The sequence below is a fragment of the Plutella xylostella genome, chromosome 14 (genome assembly GCF_932276165.1).
Source record: "Plutella xylostella chromosome 14, ilPluXylo3.1, whole genome shotgun sequence".
Lineage (NCBI taxonomy): Eukaryota > Metazoa > Arthropoda > Insecta > Lepidoptera > Plutellidae > Plutella > Plutella xylostella.
The window spans coordinates 2151867-2170621 of record NC_063994.1 but is presented as its reverse complement, the minus strand read 5'-3'; the positions used below and the strand labels follow the sequence as shown (position 1 = coordinate 2170621).

At 35.9% G+C, this 18755-nt stretch overlaps 1 protein-coding gene across 7 annotated transcripts in view; it reads left to right on the top strand.

Moving 5' to 3' along the window:
• LOC105397928 (ras association domain-containing protein 10) overlaps nucleotides 1-18755 on the top strand; it is an 88469-nt gene that overhangs the window by 35207 nt on the left and 34507 nt on the right. Inside the window, exons 1-2 of one of the 7 annotated variants that reach the window (XM_038120315.2) lie at nucleotides 8307-8470; nucleotides 8630-8652. The exons of 2 other annotated variants lie outside the window; for them this stretch is intronic. The gene's annotated coding sequence lies outside the window, so the exon portion shown is untranslated. Of the gene's footprint in view, nucleotides 1-8306; nucleotides 8471-8629; nucleotides 8653-18755 lie in introns of those variants that run through there. 4 more of the 7 variants (XM_048625285.1, XM_048625281.1, XM_038120314.2 and 1 more) reach the window with 4 other exon arrangements.

Here is an 18755-nt window from a genome sequence, read left to right as displayed (position 1 = left end):
CATATTAGGACGGGCTGCAACGCAGAATGGCTATATATACGATACATATTTTCACGTCTCTATACAAAATAGAACATATTGTCCCAAAGTGTACGATAGCCCTAACGTCCAGAAGCGGAGCAGTGAGTAGATCTAATCTCCACATCTGGCGGGTTACGACAGCATTCTCATTGAGATGTTGCGCGGGCGCACCGCGCGTGACTGCATCGCCGGGGTACTTGGTGCCCTACCACAGATATTAGAAATAAATACACCCATTAGCAATTCAAAAGTTCCTGTGACAATAGCACCATATTACTCCTAAACGGTAAATACTCGTTTTTCTATGATAGGTACTGGTTTAATGACGCCGCCGCCGCACCGTCTGCAATGTGCAACAGCGATCAGAATATTACCAACTAAAATCGATTATTTTTAAATCAAAATGTAAATAAAAATTATAAATGCAATATATTGAAAACATTGATATACCTATGATTAAAAAATTCAATAATATAATACCCTCACGGGCAATGAAAAGGTTCCACTGAGAAAAGCACCAAATTACTTGTATACGGGAAAGGCTAGCTTAATGCCGTCTTCTGCAACATTGAAGTACATTTAACAGAGCATCAGGATATTACCAACTAAAATCGGTAATATTTTGTTCCAATTTTAAATTAAATCTTTGAAAAAATTGGGGTCGTTTGTTGTCGGAATTTTGTGAGTGGAACTTTTTCATTGCCCGGCAGTGTATTTTCTAAGAACCTTAGTGAAACATTATGCAACCAACATTATTGTTTCTTTATGGGTACATTATTGTAGGTGGACCCGGTAAAAATGGAAGCATTAGTCCTAGTGACCTTTAGGTAAATACTAGGTACTGAATGATTCATCGACAATCAGTGGTTCGTGTGCCCTAGTTGCTACACGGTGAGCCCATCAGGGTGTCCCTTCTTAAAGTACCTTTGTTCTTATGACACCAATTCACACGTACACAAAGTACAACTTTATGTTACGGCTAAACGACAACTTTGAACATCCTGTCTGGTTACTGCTGTCGCCAGTCTGTCGAGTTCTCTTTGATGTAAAAATGGGTAAAGGGCTTTATTTAGCTGACCAAATTACAAAATGCTGGAAAAAATATCAATTTTAAAACTGCATTGATATTTTTACTATGACCAGCATGACCTGAGAACAAATATATATCTGCTATTCATAATAAATCTATGTATTTATCCTGGTTTATTAGCAGCTCCATATTCAAAATGTGGTTACAAAATCACATACGAGTACATCATATTATTCTCATTACAAACACCCCAGTTTAGCGAATACCCCGCCAGTGTTGCTATATAGAGCGGGCAGTAATACGCCAGTTTCCGGCGATTGTTGTCGGCGGCCGACGTGAGCGGGAAGGTAAGTCGAAGTTGGCAACACTAGGGAGGTCAGTCTAGCTTACGAAAAACTAAGTTTTGGGCTTTTGTTGCGCTAACCACGACTCTATTTCGTTGTATAAACCGTACCGATTGATGGCAGCTGAGCTTCTAGTATGAAGAAAGTTGATGATGACGTTTTCTCCTGTCACCTGCTGTCAAAAGTTTCAAGATAGTTTCCGCTAGAGGCGCCACTTTGTATGTGATAATACGAAAACTTTTAGAGTTTTCGACAAACTATCAAACTGTTCTAACTGTACATCTAGTACCCAGGTTTGATAGTCAATACAGTACTTTTTTCGTTTGAGGTTAGTGTTGTCATGCTAAAGTAACCCTCCTTTCTGAGTATTAGCCTAGATGTGCGCGATGGTCGAGAGATATGAGTTGGGTAATGCTGCTACCTATTTGGTAATAAACTTCTTGGGTGTTTTTGTGTGTTTTCCTAAGCGTAAACGAGCTTGATTGCTGGCGATGGCGCAATGTGGCATTCTGCTTTGTCTTATTCTTTATTCTTCACGGTAATGTTGCAACTGGAGTTAGAACCCGTGATAATGATGTCAAATTAAAGGTATTAGTGTTAATACTGTGATGTCGATTCTGAAGGCCGCACAAATTTTAATTTTAGCAAATGTCAATTTTTGCCATTCGAAAATGAAATTTACAAAAACTTTTTTTTTTAAGTAGCCATATCTGTGTCATAAACTGCTTAAAAACCTTACAAAGTAAATTTTTTGATTTTGACGGCAGTTGACGGCACTTAAATTTGGATTTGTGCCTTCAGAATCTACATCTATGTAAACATTTTGTTATAGCGAAATTGTAAAAGCTTCGCCGTAGTTCCTGGCTATTTCTTTTTGTGTCGAACCACGTGAAACGGAACGCTATTGCTATTGTCCAGTTTTACACTTCAGCTGCAACATACCTTCACCGACTTTCTTTTAGAACAATGACTTGTCTTAGGAAATGTCCAGAAGTACCGACATTGATCAAATATTCAATGTTCGTTTAGAGTGCTTTGCATGTACATAGACCATGTACCTAGATAATAATGGTACTTTCTTAGAAAAGGTTACTAATGCGATGCTAAAATACCTACTTTATATGCGTCCCCAAAACGCGAAGCGACAAATTAGTATATTTGATTAAGTCCCCGGTTTTGAAAATTTTTATTTTTAGAATTTTTTCTTAAACTTTAAATAAAAAAAACTTATACAAATAATTACATCATGTCACATATGTATCACCCGTCAGTGCACCATAAAATTATAGTTTGCGCTAGAGTAAACATGTCATCTCTTTAGCTGACTGTATCTAACCAAAAGTATAAAGAAAATCAATTCATAATGTGAAGCAAACAAACCCCGAAACATAATATTATTTTGTCGTGCGTTAAATGTATTTCTAATAGTTTGGTGGAGTGGCACCTGGCACCGTCATTAATCAATGTTAGTAGTTTCTTAGTAATTTAACTAAGAATACACGGGTTTGAATCCCGTCTGACTCCATAATTGAAGCACTTTTACATAGGTAATTGGTGATTTACTTGTGTATTTAGGTGACTATCAGTAAGTAATGTACTTGTAGATCTATTAAGGTACATAGGGTGTGGGTACAAAGAATAACATATGTTAGAAAATATCATTTTAATATAAAAGACTGCTAATAAACGCAAAAAGCTAAATATATGTATACGCTACTTTTTATCCCGTACATTCATTCGTACTGGAAAACTTTTTGAAGCGAAAAGATGATATGGGAAAATCTTGTAATAAGTATGTATGTATATGTATATGCACTCACGACTGTAATCCCCGAAGGGTCAGAGGTGGCTCACCAGCGAGCCACCTACTTTTCGCACGATCTTACAGTGATGGAAAACATTGTGAGGAAACCTAGATTCTAGATGTGTATCCTAAGTTGTACTTATTCCAAAACGGCGATATGGTTCGCAACCTATCACGTGAGTACAAATGTGCTGCGAAAAGTGGGTGGCTCTTGTAATACGTGTAAGTTCCATAAGTTTTTAGAACCGAACGGTCTAAAAAAGGACCACAACTTATGGGTCTATTAAGTAGTCGCAATAAAAGGTAGCACAGATTGTAGATTTGATATTTATGTTCGCCAGAACGGATAGGGTTAATGGCTTCGAGTAGATTACTTCAAGATATGTTCCGAGTAAATTAAAATATAAATGTCTCAGCTGATCTAGGCTATAAATAAAGATTATTTAATAGATGATGTGCGAATATAGGTCTCTGGAGTATTGCCTTGGTAACGGTTTTCTATGTGTTTTTACTGTACCTATTGTAAAAGCTAAAAAAGATAAAACAACGTTTAAAATATATAAAAAAAAACCACTCACGAATTACAATATTAACCCTAGAGTGCTCGCGCTATGAGCATTTTGCCGCCCTCAGCAAATAATGTATATTATTTTGTGAACTATACACTTCTCAAGGTCCAGCGTCCATGTAGCTGCCCTCTCGGTCTTCTCCTACATGTTACGTAAATTTGGAGAAATTCAGTGCACAGGTTACAGCAGGAAGAGAGAATTGAAGAGAGTGTGTCGCACGGGGCGGCAAAATGCTCGATGCGCGAGCACTCGCGTCAGTCAAATTAAAGTTATTTTTTTACAATTGTTATGAAATATTGTTAGTTTTTCAGTGTTTTTTTGGTAATAATAATGTAAATTAGATTTAGGTATGTGTCTATTTCAGTTTACATTCGATTTTCGATATAACTTTGTTAATTTACTAACAAGTTAATTTTACGAAGAATTTACCTGGAAAAATAGCTCTGCCTATAACTACACCACGTATAACAATAGAATCTTACATATGGACAGTACATAAGTGTTTTTTATTGGTCCGGTGGTACAAATCTCCCGTTTTGTACCACCGGACCAACAAAAAACACCCTAAAGAAGAGAGGGTACATGCCTATAACTATGTCCATATAATAAAAATACTCGTAGCAGGTCAAAAAAGGGTGCAATACATGAACAAAGTTAATGTGCAACGAACACTTTGTGTTCATGTTTCAGTACTGTGTTGCTAAAATAAATGCTGTAGATGACGATAACGTCTCATTTTTTTAATAATTTTGAGATTTGTTGATTTTGTGTGGCTTAAGACAAATTTATACCTAAAAGATCAAAATTTTTCCCAAAGCATGAACGATAGCTCATATATTGAACAATTATAATATAAAAACTATAAATAATACTTTTTCTAATACCATATGATTCATTTTATTCAAATTATATGCATTTATAAGTTTTCGTAATTATTAAGTGTCCAAAAAATACATTTTAATATGGGCGGCAAAATGCCGCCACGCGAGCACTCGCGTCACAAAAAATGGCGCGACTACTCTAGGGTTAAATGGCCCCATTTTTACAAATGTTTAATTTACAATAAGAATTAAATATTAACTTTTTAGTTGGTAAAATAAAAGTTAAATGAACCTACTTCGTATGTATGTAATGTTTTCCGTTTAGGAGTAATTTGGAGCTTATGTCACTGGAATTTTTTATTGCTCGCGAGTGTACAGGGTGTTGCAAAAAGGGTATAATAAGCCGAAAGGGGGTGGCTCAGGGGGTCATTCTGAACAAATTTTGTTCTACGAGTTTTGGAAATTCTTAGTATACGTTTTTGCCATACCCTGTATAATTGAACACTGTCTTAGTTTTTCTGGTTACGCCCCTATTCACTCCCATTTTCAACTATAGTTACTGCACTGAGAGCAGTGAGGAAACGCATCTTATCTAAGACGTCAATTACTGTGGAAAAGGCGCTTTTGCAACGATTTACTTCGTTGATACAGTTTTAATTACGACCCTGTCAAAGAATGATATCAAATTAATGCTGAGATTTTATCTCTGAATCATGTTATAAAAGTAGAAACATGCATATAGAGTAATATAGACGTGTAAATCTCTGAGTCTGAAAAAAATAGTGTAGTTGGTTAAGCAGTTTGTTGAATGTCGATTAATGGGTAAGAAGCTGTGCATATTATGTCGTAGAAAGTATGGAACAAACGTAAAGGGGGTGGGGGGTAACTCGGGGGTCTTTCTAATAAATATTTGTTCTACAACTTTCATTTGATCCACACTTTCATGGATACCCTATGGCACTCATGATTTAGACTAAAGTACTGTGTGAAGTAGGCAGAGGTGCGTTAATACACTTATTTGCAGAAACCAGTCTCTGGCTGGGTAGATATTGGAGAATTACAAGATTAATCCTTATGAGAGTCCTATATCCACCAGGCAGATCTCATTATTGGCTAATGGCAATAAAATTATGATCCAAATTGGCAGTTCAAACAACGTAGACCAAGGATTCTTGAAGCTTATGTACTCGTAACTTGGCAAATATTGCATATGTACCATGTGCCTATGTATTTGGAATTCACTTCTCTTTAAGTAATTTACCAGAGCAATCGCTAACTAGGTATAGTGAAATACACGTTACTTGTGACATGTTAGTTATGCGTTAAACCTATCTCTTATGGCCTAGTTATTAAGGACGGAAAGACCAAAAAGTAACATTTAGTCTTACTGTACTGGTTTGTTCGTAGCTTGCTACATTGACTCACTTAAATATACGGAGGTAATTTGCCGGTAAGTTTTATATTTAATTTAGCCTATTAGGTTCCATTCACAACGAGTTCTGGCCTAATCTGGTCAATCTGTACATTTATAGTGTTAGTAGTTAGTAGTGCGGTTTCTGCATTTTCCGACACCCTGTAGAATATAACGATATTATTATTGAAGCATTCATATTAAGATCTAATTTATTGGAATTACAAGAAACTTCTGTCAATAATTAGAAATTAGATCATAAATTATATGCCTTGTTGTACTTGGTAAACCATGGCATAAGTATAATCTTGCTTTAAGTTTCCTTTTAAATAGACAAAGGTAAGTACTACAACTTCATTATTATAAAGTGAATCACGAAGCAATAAAACTATGTAGGTATATAAAGTTTGTCATCAAAATCTGGAAATCGCACTTTAGACCTATTCAAAATTCTGCTGCCAAGAAAGTTACCTGTAACCCAGAAAGGTACCATGATGGTAGAAAATACTTTTATCATTAAGACCACCTTTTGCGTGTTTACATAAATGTGCAATATATAAATAAATAAATATAACCCTCTCAAGAGACGCCACGAAAAACATTCACCAGCCACTATCTAGCCACAACCGCACTCACAACATCATTCACCGATTAAAATGTTCTTCAACTTATCGAACATACGACAGTCATGTAAAAACACCATTCCAGTCATAGGTCAGAATAATAATTAGGCCTCAGAATATGGGATAATTAAAAACGTATTAACTTAGTTGCACAGCTGCCGACTGCCGGTCATACAAGGAAGCTTGCCTCACGTCTAGAAACAGTTTCATTTATCGACCTATAGAGGAAATCATCAGTTCGGAATTGGAATACGCTATAAAATGCAGTTTATACTGCAGATGTAGGCAAATCTTTGGGTGGTCACACATTGTAGGTATAAATAAATGATTTCCGATTGTCGATCGTACCTCCGTATATAGAAACTTTGTTTATTGTAATTGTCATTTAATTGATTGTAGTAAATATATTAACGGGTTGAATCCCGTGGAATAAGACAAGAAAAAAACTATTATGTATCGTGTAATATCGTGACTTAGGCATGTAAAAGGTTGATAGTTTAGCTAAGCTAGATGCTAATACCATCCGATTTTGATATATTTTTTCTGATCCCTCATATATTATTATGATAACGATGTGATTCCTGAAGGGGTATTCAGAAGTTAGTCAGAGCAAGTGCGGTCAGTAAGACTAGCTTCGGAGCATTATTATTTCGCTGCATTAAACGTAGAGATTGCATGACAGCCATAGACAGCTCTCCGAAACATTATAATAGTGTATCAAGCAGAGTAGGCCCCCTGTACTGAAAAAAAACTAAAAAAACTAAAACTCATACTTTGTGATAGTGATATGTAAGATAGTTTATAAAAGATCTTGGAGTTATTTCTTTCTTTTGGACACTAAGACAAACCTCTAACAGGTAAACGAAACTTTATGGATAAGAAATAAAATCCTTTTTATAGAGCAGATCCCCAGTCTCATTCTAAACCGGCATATAATTTTCACCAAACACGTATTCCCTTCCATTATTGTCGCAGTGCGCTTTTCACAAAATTATTGACTGAGAACCTCACGAACATAGTAACCCGATTTATAAAATAAAAAACACAAAATACCTCTAGGTGTTATATCTCTAACTATAGCTTGGACAAACATAATCTGACCATTAGATTTAACTGCATTGAAACATGCAATTTTGACACGGAACACACCTTTATTTGTAATGGCGATGGCGTTGAAACAAACAGATACGACAAAATGAGTTTAAAAGGTAGTTTGTATTCTCTACGATAATTTGTGAGTTTCTTGTTTGTTTCGACAACTCCTCTGTTAATAGGTTAACCTAAGTAAACTTTAACCTTAGGGTGTTGACTGTCAACAGCTATGTTGATCATTAACAGTTCATTTTCCCTATCATCACAATCAGTCTTTTTTTTTTTTCAACAATGCTTTTAAAAAACCATTGATTGGTGTTCTCATTATTCAAAGTTGTCTTCAACCGTATCATTGGGCTCCACTCCGATTGATGGCAAGAATCGGACGCCCAGCCAAAGCTAAGCTCGACCACGGGCATCGCTGAATCAATCATTCCAGCTACATAATTAATAGGGCTCAGCTATTCGGAATCACTACGGCAGGCCACCTACCACCCCCTGCAATTTGTCGGCTAGCAGGCGCCCGGCACCCTTATCGCTCCATCATGGAAATAAGGGTTCGCGGGATAATCAATAGTGCCACCGGCGCCACACCCCACGCATGCGTGCTGGGGCTCACCTGGTGGTGGTGGTGTGCCGTGGGGTTCCCCAGGCCCGGCCGTGGTGACGCCACCATTCCGACACTACCTGCCTCCGAGGACTCACACGTCATGGGGTCTGGAGCGCGGCGTCCAGCGCCACATCTGCTGTCATCTGTAAGTGTTCTTTATTTAAATCTGGTGGTGATTTTGTTTTTTTAAGAATGTCTTTTTTATCTGGTTTGGACAAAGCTTTAGCTACGTAGAATTTTCAACAGGGGATCGATTTTCTTTGTATATAATAAAGTATGCTGACGGGATTCTTTCTTCTCACAGGCCAGCAGCGCGGCTGGGTGACGGTAAGCCATTTTGTTTCCGCTTGTATCTCATCGATTTCTTCAACGCCACGTGGCACAGAGAAGTGTAACGTATACCTGGGACGTGTACGCGCATTTCTGTGTAAATAAAGTTGAATAAATATATGCTTTAGAAAAACCACACGCTGTTTGTTGCCTCACCTGACCGTATCGCAGACGCACGATCGAGCGCGCTCGAGAACCCTTCACTCTTGTGCATCTTTGTCTCCACAAATTCTAGAAGCACGTCTTATGTTACTTGTAGACACATATTTACTTAATTATCATGAGTGCCCCTTTATTTGTGAATTTGATGCATGACTACTCCTTCTCAGTTTACTTGCGTTCAAACTGTGTTTATTTTAATATTTTTTTTATAGAAAATCTCGCAATCACAGAGTACATTATGCTCGCAATTTTTTTACTTAACTAGTTAACTTATAGTAAATTAACAATTTACTGAATACGAATACAATAAAATCATTTCGAATAATGTATTAAAGTACCTACGCACTTTAAAACAATAACCAATAACCTAGATATTCTGCCGAATACTTACTGCAGGACCGCTATATCGGCTGTCCCATTTTAAAACACAGTAACAGCCATGAGACAAAATGTTCAGGAGAGCCAAAAAACGTTTTTGTACCTTCATTTCAATGCCCTGGTATAACTATGATAGATATCTGAACAAATGTAAGCTTAAAAGAAGCGGCAGAACCTAGGCTTTATATACAATACTATTTCATTTAAATATGACTAAAATGGTTGCTGTAATGCACAAAAGAAAACACTTACTAGGTTTTATATTGTTTTCTCACCCTAAAACCGCCCTCACTGACCATTTCATAACCTAGTAAGGGCCATTATTGTGTCATTTAAGACAAGTTAAGTATATTGAAATTGCAATAATTGCGTAATAATTTCATTTTTTATATGTTTGGACCCTTCACATATTATAAATCCAATTTTGCAGCACTTTTACACGACGGCACTATAAGTAATAGCTGAAATACGGGCATATTTTTATGTTTGTTTTTTTGTTTTATGTAAATGAATTAAATAGCCATATTCAGAAGGCTCTAACATGAAAATTATTTATGGCTGCCTTCAATTAGACAATATTTCCTAAATTTCTATCTAAAAATCAGTTTTATAACTTGTTTTTTTTTTGTTTATGCAAAATAGGGCTAGTAGAAAGGTTCTAACGAGAAAGGTCTCTATAGCTTTTATAAAGAAGACAAAATTTACTTATGTTCTACTTTTAATTCAACTCTCTAGGTTTCATTGGTGCAAAGATACAGGTTCTGAAATGTCTGATATTTTGTTCGAAAAAAGTGTTAGTAATAATGTATGCCAATTGTGACTTACTAAAATTAACGGACGAAAATTGTCCTTTGCTGACCATTTCAAAACCTAGTAAGCGCCATTGACCATTTTAAAACCTAGTAAGTCATTTTCACTTACTGTGTTTTAAAATGGTTGGTGGCTCTTACTATGTTTTGAAATGGTTTTCGTGGCATTTTTGATTTCGCAGGGTGGAGTTACTAGGTTTTTAGAAATTTTATTTTCGTTTCTAAGCGGTTTTTTGATATTCTGACAATGCAGTTTTGTGCGGAATCGCCTAAAATAATGTATAAATCAAAGACCCGTTTTTTTTTAAAGTTGGCGGTTACTGTGTTTTGAAATGGGACAGCCGATATAAGTAGATTTCGATTTGTATAAAGATATAGATTTTTTAAAGTTTGGACACCACCTCGATACCCCTTATAAATAAATGTTATACGACCTAGGAGGGTTACTGCAGATTGACAAAAAACGAAAGAGAGCTGTCATGCAATAGCTACGATCAATACAACGAGATAGAGTCGTTTCGTAACCTAGAGCGACCCGCCAGACTAGAAAGCGGTAAAGTTCCGAGAAGCTATCCATACTTCATAAGTTTGCATCAAAACCTCTTTTCTCTACAAATGGTTCGTAATAAAAAAACTAGTAAGTAGTCTTTGGATAAAATCTTGCTGACTTTTCACTCGCATAAAAAAAGATTTTCTAAACGCAATTTGTATTCACTTTCTTACTAAATAAAGAAATATTTGGATTGAAAGACTTTAGCAATTTAAAAAAGTATTTTTTCCCACCAACTTTAATATTCAAGACCTTTTCAAATGAATAGGGGCTATAAATTATAGGCACCTAGGCACAAGGCAGTAACTCACCTCTTAGCTTTTACTCAATACCAATTGACATACAAACTAAGCAGTGTCACCTGTGTCACTAAAACAGTCAAAGGTACCAACTAATTAAAGCCACAATCTTGGAAAATCCTCGGTCAATAATTGCAATTAAGTGCAGTTACTGAACGGTATTCCCAGTCCCTTTGCCGGTGGCCTCTATTTCTAAACGGACTATCACATTCTAAATTTGAACATGTCTATGGAATATTCTACGCAGCCAGTGCTTATTCGCGGACTCAGAATAACGATTACTTCTACAAAAGGCATAGATAAGAAGAAATACTTACGTACTACTCCACTGTTTTATTTTTATCGGTTTTTAAAGTTCAATAGTGTGACTAAGAGGTAAGAGGTGTCTTAAATAAATGAGAGTTAGATACACTTTCGCCTAAGTTTTTTAAAAATTTATTTCAAGCATTTTAGAGTTTTTTTCTGTATTCTGTGGTCAGTTTCTTGTAGGAAAGTGTTTGCTCGCTAGCAATGAACGCGACAATGATCTACTATGTCAATTCAGAGTAAGCATTTATTGATGGCTCAATATTCGGTATACATAAATTTCTTCGGCACTTTTAAATAACTGTGTTCAAGTTAAAATAATTATAATGGCCCGTGGTTATATTATTACTTATTAATATTTATGTTGACATCATTTATTAGTATGTCTGTAATGGTTGGTATGTAGCATGTGGTACAATTTCAAATAATATTTTTTTGGTTGAAAAAACTCATATTCCTTTCATCATAGACATTATTATAAAATACATCATAATATATGCAAGTATGCAACACATCAATAACCGTCTCACATTAAATTTAAAGCCTCTATAATCTTTTTATTCTACCACTACTCCGTACATTGAATGGCAGAAAATATCCGTTGAATATCCCATTCATTTGGCGGGTACAACGCTGGCCGCATTCTAAATTTGAATTTGTACAATGGCGGTGGCGGAGATTCGATTTAGGCGGTGCTCACACTGCCCCGCTTGACACTGCATCTTACGGTACGACGCACGTACGTAGGTAGGTTCACGGATTCACGGATTCACTGCGGCTCTGTCTGACTCATTACGATGACTGAATGGTGTAGTGGTTAACCTGCTATGCCGAATGTACCGGGTTAGATGCACGGCCGGGGCATATATTTGTTTAAAAGGCAGATATTTGTACTCGGGTCTTGGGTATATATTTTATCACCTGTCCGATACCCATATTACAGGCACTGCCTAGCTTGGTATTGGATGGCTATGGTAGATGGCCCCACATATTATTATAAATATAATTTCGATACGAGATCCATTTTCAAACACACCCGTCATGCCAAAATCACGCCGATTATGAATATGCGTCAATACGTTTTCAGTATGTAGTACTGTTTGTGTTTTCTATCGTCCGCAATGCCGAAGTGGACTAGCACTTGTGTAAAATCCGAAGAATACTAAATGCGATGCGTCCGTTGTATACGATGCCGAAAAGTGGACTTTTACCTTTAAAGGGACCGGTTTGCTACAATGTTATTGGTGGGTTGTGGGGCTGATTGATTTCAGAGCCGAGTGTCATTTGTCTCACACAGTTTATTGGGTATATAGGGGATGTGACTTCATTTCCATAGTGTTTATAGTGAATCGTGTTTATTTTACACTTCAGTGCACATGGAAAGTCGTTTTTAGACATCGTTGTAAATTAGACAAACAGGTTTTTTTGGAAAAATAAAACTCATAATATCATTGGAATAAGTCAGACGACTGGTTAAAAGATAAATATAGACATATTTTTTTTGTTGAAAAGAAACATGTCGAATGTCTAACAGAATGGCCAATTAAACGCTTAAGCCTTAAATTAAATACTAGCACTCCAATTACAACCTTTTCTCACAAAACGTTTCTTACTATGAACTTAATAAGATACTCCGTATATGTTAAGTGGCGTGGTCTTTGATCAAATTGTCACTAGAGTACTTAGATACTTCTTAGTCACGGTCACTACACTGATTGACGGTTTGGACATAAACGCATTCTGCAGGGTTACTCTATACTGACGAAAAACACGTGAACGAAGCTGTCGTACAACCGGCACGTTTAATACAACGAGATAGAGCGCAGCAGCGTTCCGGAACGTTTTTCTTCATATAGCATTAAGTCCACCTGATTGTACATAATTAAATAAATATAAATAAATAAATATGTGGGGACATCTCACACACGGCCATCCGACCCCAAGCTAGGCAGAACCTGTGTTATGGGTGTCGGACAGCTGATATATCTACACAAATACATAGATAGATAGATACTAAATATAATATATCAACACCCAAGACCTGAGTACAAATATCTGTCTTTAAACAAATATCTGCCCCAGCCGGGAATCGAACCCGGGACCTTCGGCATAGCAGTCAGGGCCACTAACCACTACGCCATTCGACCGTCAATTACTTATGTATATTGTGCAATAAAAGAATAAAATAAATAAATATAGAGTGACCCCCTGGACAAAGTGGGCTCAATTACATTTGATTTCATACTAAATGTTGTGTCGTAACATAATGCCATGTTAGGGAAGAACATGATTCATGCAGTATTCAGTACAATGTTAGAGGACTGCTGCCCAGTTTCACAGTTGGGTAATTCTACCTAAGCATGAGTTTATATACTAAAGTATTTTTTTCTAAGATCCTAACTAATATTATAAATGCGAAAGTAACTGTGTCTGTCTGTCTGTCTGTCTGTCTGTCTGTTACTCTTTCACGCCAAAACTACTTAACGGATTTGAATGAAATTTGGTATACATATGGTCTAGACCCTGAGAAAGAACATAGACTACTTTTTATCCCAGAATTCCCACGGGAAAACTTTTTAACCCATATATGCCCTTAACTAGTTTTTTTATCAAGTTGTTTTACTTTGGGATATGATTAAGATTCAGATTCTAAGTGCAAATATGCAAAAAACTCAAGTGGGTCGTTAGCGACCCTCTGGGCATATATGGGTTAAGGCGAAGCGAAGCTCGCGGGGACAGCTAGTACTACATAAATTGATAGATTCTGAAACGGTTCATCAACAGTCGATTGTCCAATGGATGTTCCGCGATTAAGTGGCGTATCGTTCTATTGGAAAACGAAAATTCTGCTCATCTCTTCATTCAATCATTCAGTTTAACATAGAAATATAAATTACGGGCTGATGATGATGATTATATATTATAAAATGAGCCTACAAAAAATAAATTAAGCTGGTACCTAGGTGTCAATAATAAAATTGTGTTTAAGAGGAGGTTCTTTTTTCATAAAAGAGTATTAGTTATTACTTAACTACCTCATATTTTTTTAATACTTTCCTGCCATGATTTGCAGACGAGAAGTTGAACGAATTATGTACTTATTTGCTATTGCCACAGCCGGGCAGCCTTAGCTAGTTCAGCTCACGTTAAAACCGCATTTTTTCTTGGATTCCTCCTAATTAATAGTTATTTCGAAAGATGTCGACTAATTACACTTCTTAGGCCATACGCGATCCTTTAAGTTCTACTCTGGTATTTAAAATAGACTTTATCAATGGGCAACAATTTGAAATCGTCCATAAAACGCGGTTAATTTGTAGATAATTTATTGTAAAGTAAATGCTTTGTTAATTGCAATAATTTGTACTTTGCAATAAAAAGTACAATGTTTTTAATTTATTGCACGTCATCTGTGCGATCTGAGATCACATTAAATACGATGAAAATAAATAATAGGTATACCTATAACCTTTTACGGATTATAACATGATGGTTTAAAAAAATATTATTTTTGCAGTCAATAATTATATCCTTTATACGGCCTACATCCAGCAGTAGACTGCTATAGGCTGATGATGATGATGATGATATCCTTAATATATTTAACTATTACTACTCTGAAATAATAACATTTTATGTTATGTGCTAAGTCTGCGACCCCAGTAAGGAAACTGGTAGCCGTGGACTAAGTTAGCACCGGTGTATCGGTTTATACGCCGAGTGTTCACAATTTGTACTAGTTTTTCACTCACTCTTCGCAATGGGCAAACAGTTTGTCTACTGGAATTGTAGCCTAAACGAGTGTGGGTGGCGGCACGTGCCAAGCGTTTTATTGCCCGCTCAAATATTCACGATTCAAACGCGACGTTTGGAAATAAACGCCCACACTTCATTAGCCAGTTTGTTGCCCTTAATTTGTTAAAACTTTCGTCTAAAATTAGGTAATAGCATCGAAAAACGCCTTCTGTATGATAAATTCATTAAGAATAGAAAATAGTGCGTTCGAATATTTATGAAATTTATTGCTGATACAAAAGAGTTCAACGAGAGTTCAAAAGAAAGTTCTTTTTCAGACGAGTCAGAGAATTACAACATTTTGATGACAGAGACTTTTAATTTAAACCTTAGGTCTACAAGATATTTTAATGTCACGGAAAATGATTTTAAACTTGCAAAATACCCATGTTAATAAATCCAAAATGAGTTACCCAGTTAAAGAAATCTTCGAATCCTAAATTCGTCACGTTAAGTATTTCCTTAAGTAACGGCGCTTCTCACTCGTAAACAGAATGAGGTAAACACTCGCAGGATTTCTAAACTCTGAATGGACTGAGTTTTACTACCCGTTTCTAACATGGAGTTTAAGTGCAGTGTAACCTACTGCGGTAATACAATGTAATGTGAGAAAGACCACCAGTATTTTCAACTAATTTTTACGATCGAAGGAAGTAGGTAATTTGTGTCAACTTTGACACCAAAATCAATAGGTACATTTCCTGTTCTATTAATAACGACAAGGCGTAAGTTTCAAAACGTAGGTATTTAAACAAAAAAAATATATAATAACAAGCTTATAATCTTGCACTACTGCTAACAAGCTCTTCCCATAAATGTTATTTTTTCAATTATTCTAGTACAAGTCTGTAGCATTTCATACAGTATAACATTTGTAGAGCCTTTTTCAATCTTGAGGATATATGATAACTATCATACTGACTCAATATAATTATATACTTATTGAGCTTATTTTATTAATATGCTTATTCCACCCATAACATTTATCCTAATACGCGCAGTAAATGTACCTTTTGTGTTATTGTTAGAAATAGATAATCTAATGTATGAGATTGACAGATTACGGTCAGATATCCGATCTAGGACAAGATACTAGTTGCGAAATGAACGAACAATATGGCGAGTGTGACGTTTACAAGAGGTGGACACTGCTCCTAACGTGTCATGTTACGTCAGGGTAAATCTGAAAATACAAGGCGGTGTTATCATGGATGTCCTATTGGTAGGTCATTATCATTCATAAACTTTCATTATGAAACCGACTCTGAAATCGTCAAAAAAACATATTCTATTCTATTATATTCTCTGTGGGGGTGTAAGTACCTGCACCTGGCTCTCTCGAGTGGAACCTTTGTGCATATCCCCAAGGTCTAAACTGCCTTCCTAAGCTTGGACCATTTCCCACCACGCTGGTCCACTGTGGGTTGGTGGGTTCACATATCTAGATATGCAGGTTTCCTCACGATGTTTTCCTTCACCGTAAGAGCGATGGTATACATTGTACTTAAGTTAAAAGAACTCATTGGTACATGTCAGCGCCGGGATTCGAATCCGCATCTCTGGCGTGAGAAGCGGGCGCTTACCCGACTGAGCTACCACCGCTCCGCAAAAACATATTTATCCAATATTTTTCGCGATATCATAGTAGTTCTTTTTATTATATCGGGCACATTGACATCTTAAGGGGAAATTCAATGATAATATTCTACCCTCTATTTTAAAAGGTATATAAGTATTATTATGAGTATATAACTAACTGTAAAGCACAGCAAAATACTAGATTGTGTAATAATTGTAGATAACCTTGTGAAAAAATATGAACGGTACTAATTGCCTGTTTCAGCTATGTGCTATACATAAACAAATGAATAATTCATAGTACTTTGACAGTTTGCCGCTACTACTAATACTATACTAGCACAATAGTAATTGACAGATAAAATACCATTTCAAAACCAACCTATCTATATAATCGTAGATTAACAATATACAAACAAGATGTCACAAACAAAAAAAAAGCAAAAAAATACGGCATTTTGTTTACTGTCAAACCATTTTTAGTTCAACCTAATGACAACCTTTTGTAAAAATGTATAAAGTCATATATTACCATCTAACCGAACTAATTCAAAATAAAAGCGATAATGAATGTATGTAAAAGCAGCCACTTGACGGATTTACTATATACGGGTGATGGAAAATTGGAATAAGAAGTTGAAAGGCTCAGAGGGCCATTTTGAATTGATTTTAGCTACCACTTTTACATTAGGTATAGTATACAGGGTGTTAACTTAATTGCGTTGGAGCGGGAAATGGTAGATACAGCTGATGATACTAAACACGATAAGACATTAAAAAACGTATTTTATTTGCTTTAAGCTGACCAACATAAAACAGTTTTATTTAGTACATTTTAAAATTTCATAGTCACCCTATTCAGGTTTAGGTACGTTTGACAGAATGACCATGAACTTGAAAGCCAAGATCAAGGCCAAACAATTCAAAGCCAAGGTCAATAAAAAAGTATGCGTGCATCTGCACCACACTCGTGGAACTACATCGTCAAGGTACCTACCGAGATTTTGGGTACTCAAAGTACCCAATCCATTGTAGACATTTCATTTTACTCCATAAGTATCAGTTTATTGGTACACAATTATCTTTTATGAATACAGAACATTTTCATTTTATGCTTCATAACATAGGTCACACGTATTCACAGCACAGCACAACATAAAACGAAATGAGGAACAAGGCTTGGTAATCAAAAGATAGAATTGTAGGTACCTTTTTCCTTTTAGGTAATACTTAATTGTAAAAAATGATTGTAAACAAGTAAACAACAATGACTGACTGACAGACTAGATCCACAGAGAAGGTAATGACTATCATAAATACTCGATGGTTATGATACGCGAGATTGTTATTATTCTACTGGTATTTAAAGTGAGGCCATACTTATTATAAGGATTCCCGTTCTATTCGTCATCAAAGACTTAATTATCATCGTAGACAAAGACGTCTCAATCGCAAGTACACAACACAAATCGAGATGAGCGAGTGTAAGTAAACCAATTCGTCATTGAAGTAGACCCTGTTATCATCCTGTTATGCATTGTGGTCTTTTAACTTTAGCTGCATACAGACCGGCCAAACGAACGCCAACGAACGGGTTTTGTTGACCTTCGTTGCTCAATCTGCCCCTGTATTATGTATGATAAATGTCCATCGGTGGGCGTTCGTTGGGCCGGTCTGTACGCATCTTTAGGTAATAAAAGAAAAATAAAATGTGGTGAGTATCAAGGGTGTCAATACTAAACGCTTACCTTATTCTGAGTAAAAAGGTTTAATTATTGTTCTGAGCTCCTAGAAAGTCATAAATTATATTCTGTACGATCTATCAAACTTTATGACAATCAGCTGTTTAATTGTTGATTAGTATGTCATTAATCACCATGAATAATTTCAATTTTATTTAATGATTGTTATTACCTACTGTGTAATTAATTACAATCATAGTTACATCAAATAAATTATGAAAAGTGAAGTTGATAACAAATTTACAGTGTGTGTTCTTTTGCAATCGAATGTCTCATTGGTTATGTGTTTGTGTAGGGTGACCATGTTTTTGATTAAGGTAAAACTTTCCACTTTACTTTAGACTTTAAACATAAATATTCCAGATTCTGATGTTTTTTTTCTTAGAAACGTGCTTGGTTAGACTAATACTAACCCCCATTTCCCGCTCAAACGCATTCTAGTTAACACCCTGTATAGGTAAATTATTAGCCTAGTTGTTTT